Here is a 6,000-nt window from a genome sequence, read left to right on the forward strand (position 1 = left end):
AAAAATTATACTAATCAATTACATGGAGGAGGAGGAAAAGTTGTAAGGGTGTTGCATTTGATTGTAATTGTCTATTGTTGGTGAACTGGGAGCTGTGAACATGGCGGGGGGGGGGGGGGGGGGGGGGGGGGGGGTTTGGAACATGAGAAAATGTAAATTTGGTTTGTGTGATTGAGGATAAAACATGTTATAGGAAAATGGCAATGACACTCAGTGTAGGGAAAATATATATATTTTTTTGTTTTGTCTTTCTTGAAATTTGATTTGGGGGGGATTATATAAGCTACCGGAGCTTCGTTCCCTTCCCATTGAACATGTTCTACATGTCTATGTGTATGTATATATATATGTATATATGTATATATATATATATATATGTATGTATGTATATGTGTATGTGTGTATGTGTATATATGCATATACATATGCGTGGGTTTCTTTTTGGAGACTTTTTGAATGCTTTGGGTTGTCTATTGATTTGCATGCATGTTCAATAAATAAATAAATAAATAAATAAATAAAAAACCTTCAGCTCGTCTGACACAAGTGGAGCTTTCTCGCAGCGATGGTCCAATCGGATCCGCCACCGTAAAACAAACCCTGCTCAGTTCACCGCAGACGTAGCTCTGCGGGTGTTTAGTGGAAAAGCGTGAGCCTTCTGCCGGCTGCCACGTGTCATGGCTGCTCTGCAGCGGGAACACACATCACAGCTTGTAAACCGTTTGAAATAAGAGCGACGGGAACACGTTTGTCATCACTTCCTGTGCGAGGCCAGCACTTCTACCCCTAACCCATGAGACGCTCAAACGAGCAACGACGTCTGGTTGACAACCGAAGGAAATGACAAATACAGAAACACTAATTATGAAGGACTGGAAAGAGAGCAAAGAAAAGCGATTGGAGTTTCTCAGGAAGGGACTTCCATACCTCGGCCAAGTCCTCGTCTTTCCCTTAGTCTGGACTTCCAACGATGGGCTCCTTCTCCCTCATCCAGGATTCGGCCTCATTAGCATCCGCAAAGTACTGCTGGGCCTGCAGAGAGTCCTCCAGGTCCTGCCTCCTCTGGGACGCCTTGGCCTTCAGCGTATCCCAACGTCCATGAAGCTCCCACAGTTTAGTCTTCACTTCCTCACCAGCGAAGTGACCTGGACCCAAAAAAAGTGAGCCAGAACCTGCAGACACCTCAGAAACATGTCAGGACCAGACCTGCTCTACCTTCTTCCACCATGGTCTCTCCTTTCTGGGTGACAGCCTTGATGCGAGGTTCATGACCTGTGATCTCAGCCTGCAGAGCCTGGTGCTTCTTCAGCAGGTTCTGGACACCAATCAGGTCCTTCCCTGAGGACACATGTTAGAGTTCAGCATTATGCAGTAGACAGACCAGTTTAACCCAGGGGTTTCTTTCTTCTACAATCTGCTCTCTAACTGTATTATTTCCTGCTATTTCAGCTGTTAACTTTATTTTTTCTCTAAGTGTTTTTCTCCCCAGAAGAAGCTACAACGACATTCTGCTGAGCTGTGGTGGCCTCATGGAGGGGGCCATCGGCTAGCACACTGCTGCTAACCACTTAAACATTCTCCCTCTCCTGATGGTAACATTTTACTTTCTTTGATGTTGGATGTGGTGCTACTAGTTTACCCGTTTAATTATAGATTCACTAGGATAAATACAATAAAGTTTATCTCTCGCCAAATAGAATATTTACTGTGGCGAGCCCATGAAGAGGTGTAGGAGAATGCGACAAATTTGTCTGTTAAAAAGTCTGTTATGTACAAAAAACACAATATCATCACACTATTTTGGACCGATACATGACGGTCAGGTCCGGCTTGGGGAGAAAATATGACACGTCTTTCAGGATGGACTTCATCTTTGGTAGCTGGCAAAGCCGGGAAAAGCAGGATCTAACCACCTGGCTAATGTGGGAGTTCATCCGCATCTCTGGGTCCAAAACCACCCCCAGGTTAGTGATGGTTGGCTTCACTAAGCTGCAAAAACAGGGTTGCAGGACAGGACTAACTGCAGTGGGAGAGGGAGGAACAAATATTCCAGTTATAAATATTAAATATTTGAACAAATAAATATTTGTTAAAAGGAAGAAACTGATGATGACTTTAAGATTAGAGGAATGTTCTAGAACGGGTCTGGAACCAACGATGGCCCTTTGGATCAAATTTGGATTAAAAAAATAGCTCATGATTTTATTTATGGATGGAATAAAAATACAGGTTGTAAGCATCTTCTCAGTATCTTCATGTTGCACGACTTTCCACAGCAGAAGGACACAAAAACTGCCAGAATTATGATAAGAAAGATTTACGTTTTAATCTCAGAATCCCAACTTTTCCCAGAATCTTCACATTATTCTATGAATTCAGAGAAAATATACATTTTTCAGAGGTCTCGCTCCCCTGTTGTGGATATTTCTCAAAATTCAACCATTTTTTCTTTTCAAAAGCTTTAGTAAGAGTTAGGACTCTAAACAAGTTTTACTTTGCAGACTGCTTGTCTACACCTTCATCAGATCTGCTCATAATAAAACATTTGGGTTATATTTAATGCCCAGGAAGATGCTCTTCCTGGGCATTAAGTTATCAAAAACAGATAAAAGTATTTTTTACCATAATTTTAACTGCTATCAGCTGATAAAAATAATAAAAAACAGCCTGATCATTAAAGGGGTGTAAGTGAAACCGCGCGGATCACACAAACCATCATGCTGTCTTTAGGACTTTGAAAATATATAGTTTAATTACAGTTTGATTTATTTGACATCTGTATAATGTTTATTATTTAGTTTTTTCCCTCTAAATGCCTAACGTTTTAGTTTTACATGAATATTAGTCATTCATCACAATACATAAAGTTACACATTTTAAATTTTAATAGGGGAAGACTGCAGGAGGGAGCGGTAAAATACAGAAATCCCCAGCAAAAACAAGAAACTTTACGAGTCTGATGAAACCCGCTGGAGTTCCTTCAGCAGGCCTGGTGGCAGCTACAACGACCCAGTGGCTGTGCTTGGTCAATGTTATCGAGCTCAGTCCGGCTCGGCCGTGAACGAGCCGAGGCGACATCCTGCTCTGCTTAAGAAGAGGTGTTATTTTCCGCTTCAGAAGAAGCGTCCGTGTTTTACGCTTTCTCAGAGACATGTCACGTTGCTAAGTTGTTAGCGCCGCGCGCTAACACGTCAATAGTGCAGCATAGCCTGCTCGAGGTTTTAAGGGTTCAGATGAAAACACCCTACCACTCAGGCTGCTTACACATCAATATTAAGTTGTCGCTGTTGCGCTCACGCCGTAATACAGTATTAGATGCGGTTAAAGTCAGACATGAAAAACTCCACGAGCGGTCAGACCGCGCAGCAGCTAGGCGCATCAAGTAGGCGCCGGATCGGTCAGGCTGCCCGGCCTGACCGCTGGGGATTACCGGATGGAAGAATGGACACAGAAGTCTCCCTCTTAGCGCTCCGTCATATTTCAACCCATTTTTATCTTAAATGCACTGGGTTTTACCCTATTACCCATCTAAATATGCCCTATTAATTATTTTACCGTATTTTACATTTAAATTTCATGGTTAAACAGTACATGCTACATGTTAAACTGATAGTTAGCTAGCTACTTCGGTAAACTCAGCTAGTTTAAAGGTGGCAGTGACATAAAATACGAATATAGATTTTAACTTACCGAAAAAAATGAAGTGGAGACTCCTTGGACGCTCTATTAGTGCAATTAATACCACTGCAAGTCATTTTGTCCAACAATTGCACCAATAATATCCAAAGAAGAATACACAAACACAGAGACTCAAAATGCCGGAGCAGTTTCCAAGCCAGACCGAGGCTGTACTGAGGCCTTTCCACGGAGCTAGCTCTGTGGTCACGTGGGTCTGAGGCGGCGGTCACGTGGGTCGGATGCTCATTAATTATACAGAATTTTAGGCTTTCAATACACTTAAACAGAAAAGTGAGAAAAAAATTCACCCCCCTCAGAGTTGTCATGAGTATAAACTAGATAATTTAGACAAAAAACATGTTTTGGTACCAGGCTGTAAACATGTTTATTTCTGCTGTGAAATCGGCATTTTTAACATGGGAGTCAATGAGGATTTGCTCGCTTCTGGCACCAGCCCCCAGCGGATGAGGATGGAACTGCAATTTTTCTTACTTCCGGGATGGGACCATTTTTAGAGCGGCATTGTGGGGGCTTGGCTCAGCCCCATCCTCTATACCCTTTTCACCCACAACTGTGTCGCCTCCCACCCAGACAGCATCTACCTGAAGTTTGCCGACAACACAGCAGTAATAGGATGCATCACAGACGGGGACAAGATGGCCTACGGGAAGGAGGTGGACAATCTGGTGACATGGTGTGAGGACAACAACCTCATTCTCAACATGGACAAGACCAAGGAGATGATAGTGGACATGAGGAGGAGGAGGAGACATCAGTCACTGTTCATCTGAGACCAAGAGGTGGAGATGGTGAGCAGCTTTAAGTACCTGTGGGTTCACATCAATGACGACCTCACCTGGACTATCAACACTTCACAGGTGGTGAAGAAGGCTCAGCAGAAGCTATTTTATCTGAGAAGGTGGAGGAAATGCCATGCCACCGAAGATCCTCAGCAACTTCTACAGCAGTGTCATCCTGACCGCCTGCATCACCGTGTGGTACGGCAGCTCAACTCTGGAAGACCACAAGCGCCTGCACAGAGTGGTCAAGGCTGCGTCTAGGATCACCAGGGCACTACAACCCTCTCTGCAGAACATCTACAAGAAGAGAGTGAGGGAGAGAACTGCTATCATCAAAGACCCCACACACTCCCAGCATGATCTGTTCTCACTTCTGCCCTCAGGACGGAGGTACAAGAGTATGAAGAGCAGAACTAAGAGACTAAAACCACCCTTCTTCCCCACAGCCATCAGAATGTTGAACAGCTAAAACAATTACATTCATGTAACCCTATAGTGTGCTTCTGCAGTGCTGGACAACAGCTGGGGTTATTCAGTCTGTGCTACACAGAGACTTAAAAGCCTGAGAGAAAAAAAATGTGATTTGCACTTTGTTTTCCTTCATAATTTATGGCATCTTGGTGGGGGATTGTAAGACAAAGTAAGAATTTCAGTGTACACTGTACAATTAACAATAAAAACTTTGAATCACTGATTGATTGATTGATTGACTGATTATTGATTGATATGCAGAATCAATCTTGTAAAGACATTGGGCAGAAGCAATCATGTACAACAGGTCTCCATAGTCCAAAATAGATTTAAAAAAAATTGCATTTACATGGTGCTTCTTTGCTTCCAATGAGAAACAAAATTTATTTCTAAAGAAAAATCCCAATTGAGGTTTGTTCACAAGATTATCTATGTGGGGCTTAAAAGTCAAGGAATCATCAAGTAAAATACCAAGGTACTTGTAAGTGTGTACTGTTTCTATGATGTTGCCTTCAAGAGTAGATAACAAGGGAATAGTTTGAGAGGCCTTCTTAGCATTTGAAAACAACAGTAGTTTGGTTTTCACCGCATTAAGAACCAGCTTTAACTGCAGAAGTGTATGCTGGACCACGTCAAACGCTTTCTGCTCTAGAAGGATTTGATCCAAAATAATAAATGATTGTGTCATCTGCATAAAAATGCCTATTTGTGTTAGACACATTTTGACCATGTTCAATTATCTACATGATGAATAGGAGAGGTCCCAATATTGAACCCTGTGGCACCCCCTGGTGGACATTCAATTATTCGGAACACTGATCATCGCATTTAACATACTGGGTCCTGGCACACAAATAATTTTCGAACCAGGAAACAGCAAAGTCAGACAATCCTAGACAAAGAAGCCTGTGCTTTAAAATGGAATGATCCAGTGTCAAAAGCTTTTGACAGATCAATAAAAAGTGAAGCACAGTGCTGCTGTTTGTCGAGAGCAACAAGTATGTCGTTTATCACTTTAACAGCTGCCGTGGTGGTACTGTGATTTTTCCTG

General features: G+C 42.5%; 1 long non-coding RNA gene across 1 annotated transcript; it reads right to left on the bottom strand.

Moving 5' to 3' along the window:
* Positions 1–1,010: 1,010 nt before the first annotated feature.
* On the bottom strand, positions 1,011–3,867 carry LOC139070664 (uncharacterized). Its single transcript, XR_011521153.1, has 3 exons — positions 3,691–3,867; positions 1,216–1,338; positions 1,011–1,145 (listed from the first exon to the last, which is right to left on the bottom strand). It is a non-coding gene; the product is annotated as an uncharacterized lncRNA (long non-coding RNA).
* Between the last annotated feature and the right edge of the window lie 2,133 nt (positions 3,868–6,000).

The sequence above is a fragment of the Nothobranchius furzeri genome, chromosome 7 (genome assembly GCF_043380555.1).
Source record: "Nothobranchius furzeri strain GRZ-AD chromosome 7, NfurGRZ-RIMD1, whole genome shotgun sequence".
Taxonomy (NCBI): domain Eukaryota; kingdom Metazoa; phylum Chordata; class Actinopteri; order Cyprinodontiformes; family Nothobranchiidae; genus Nothobranchius; species Nothobranchius furzeri.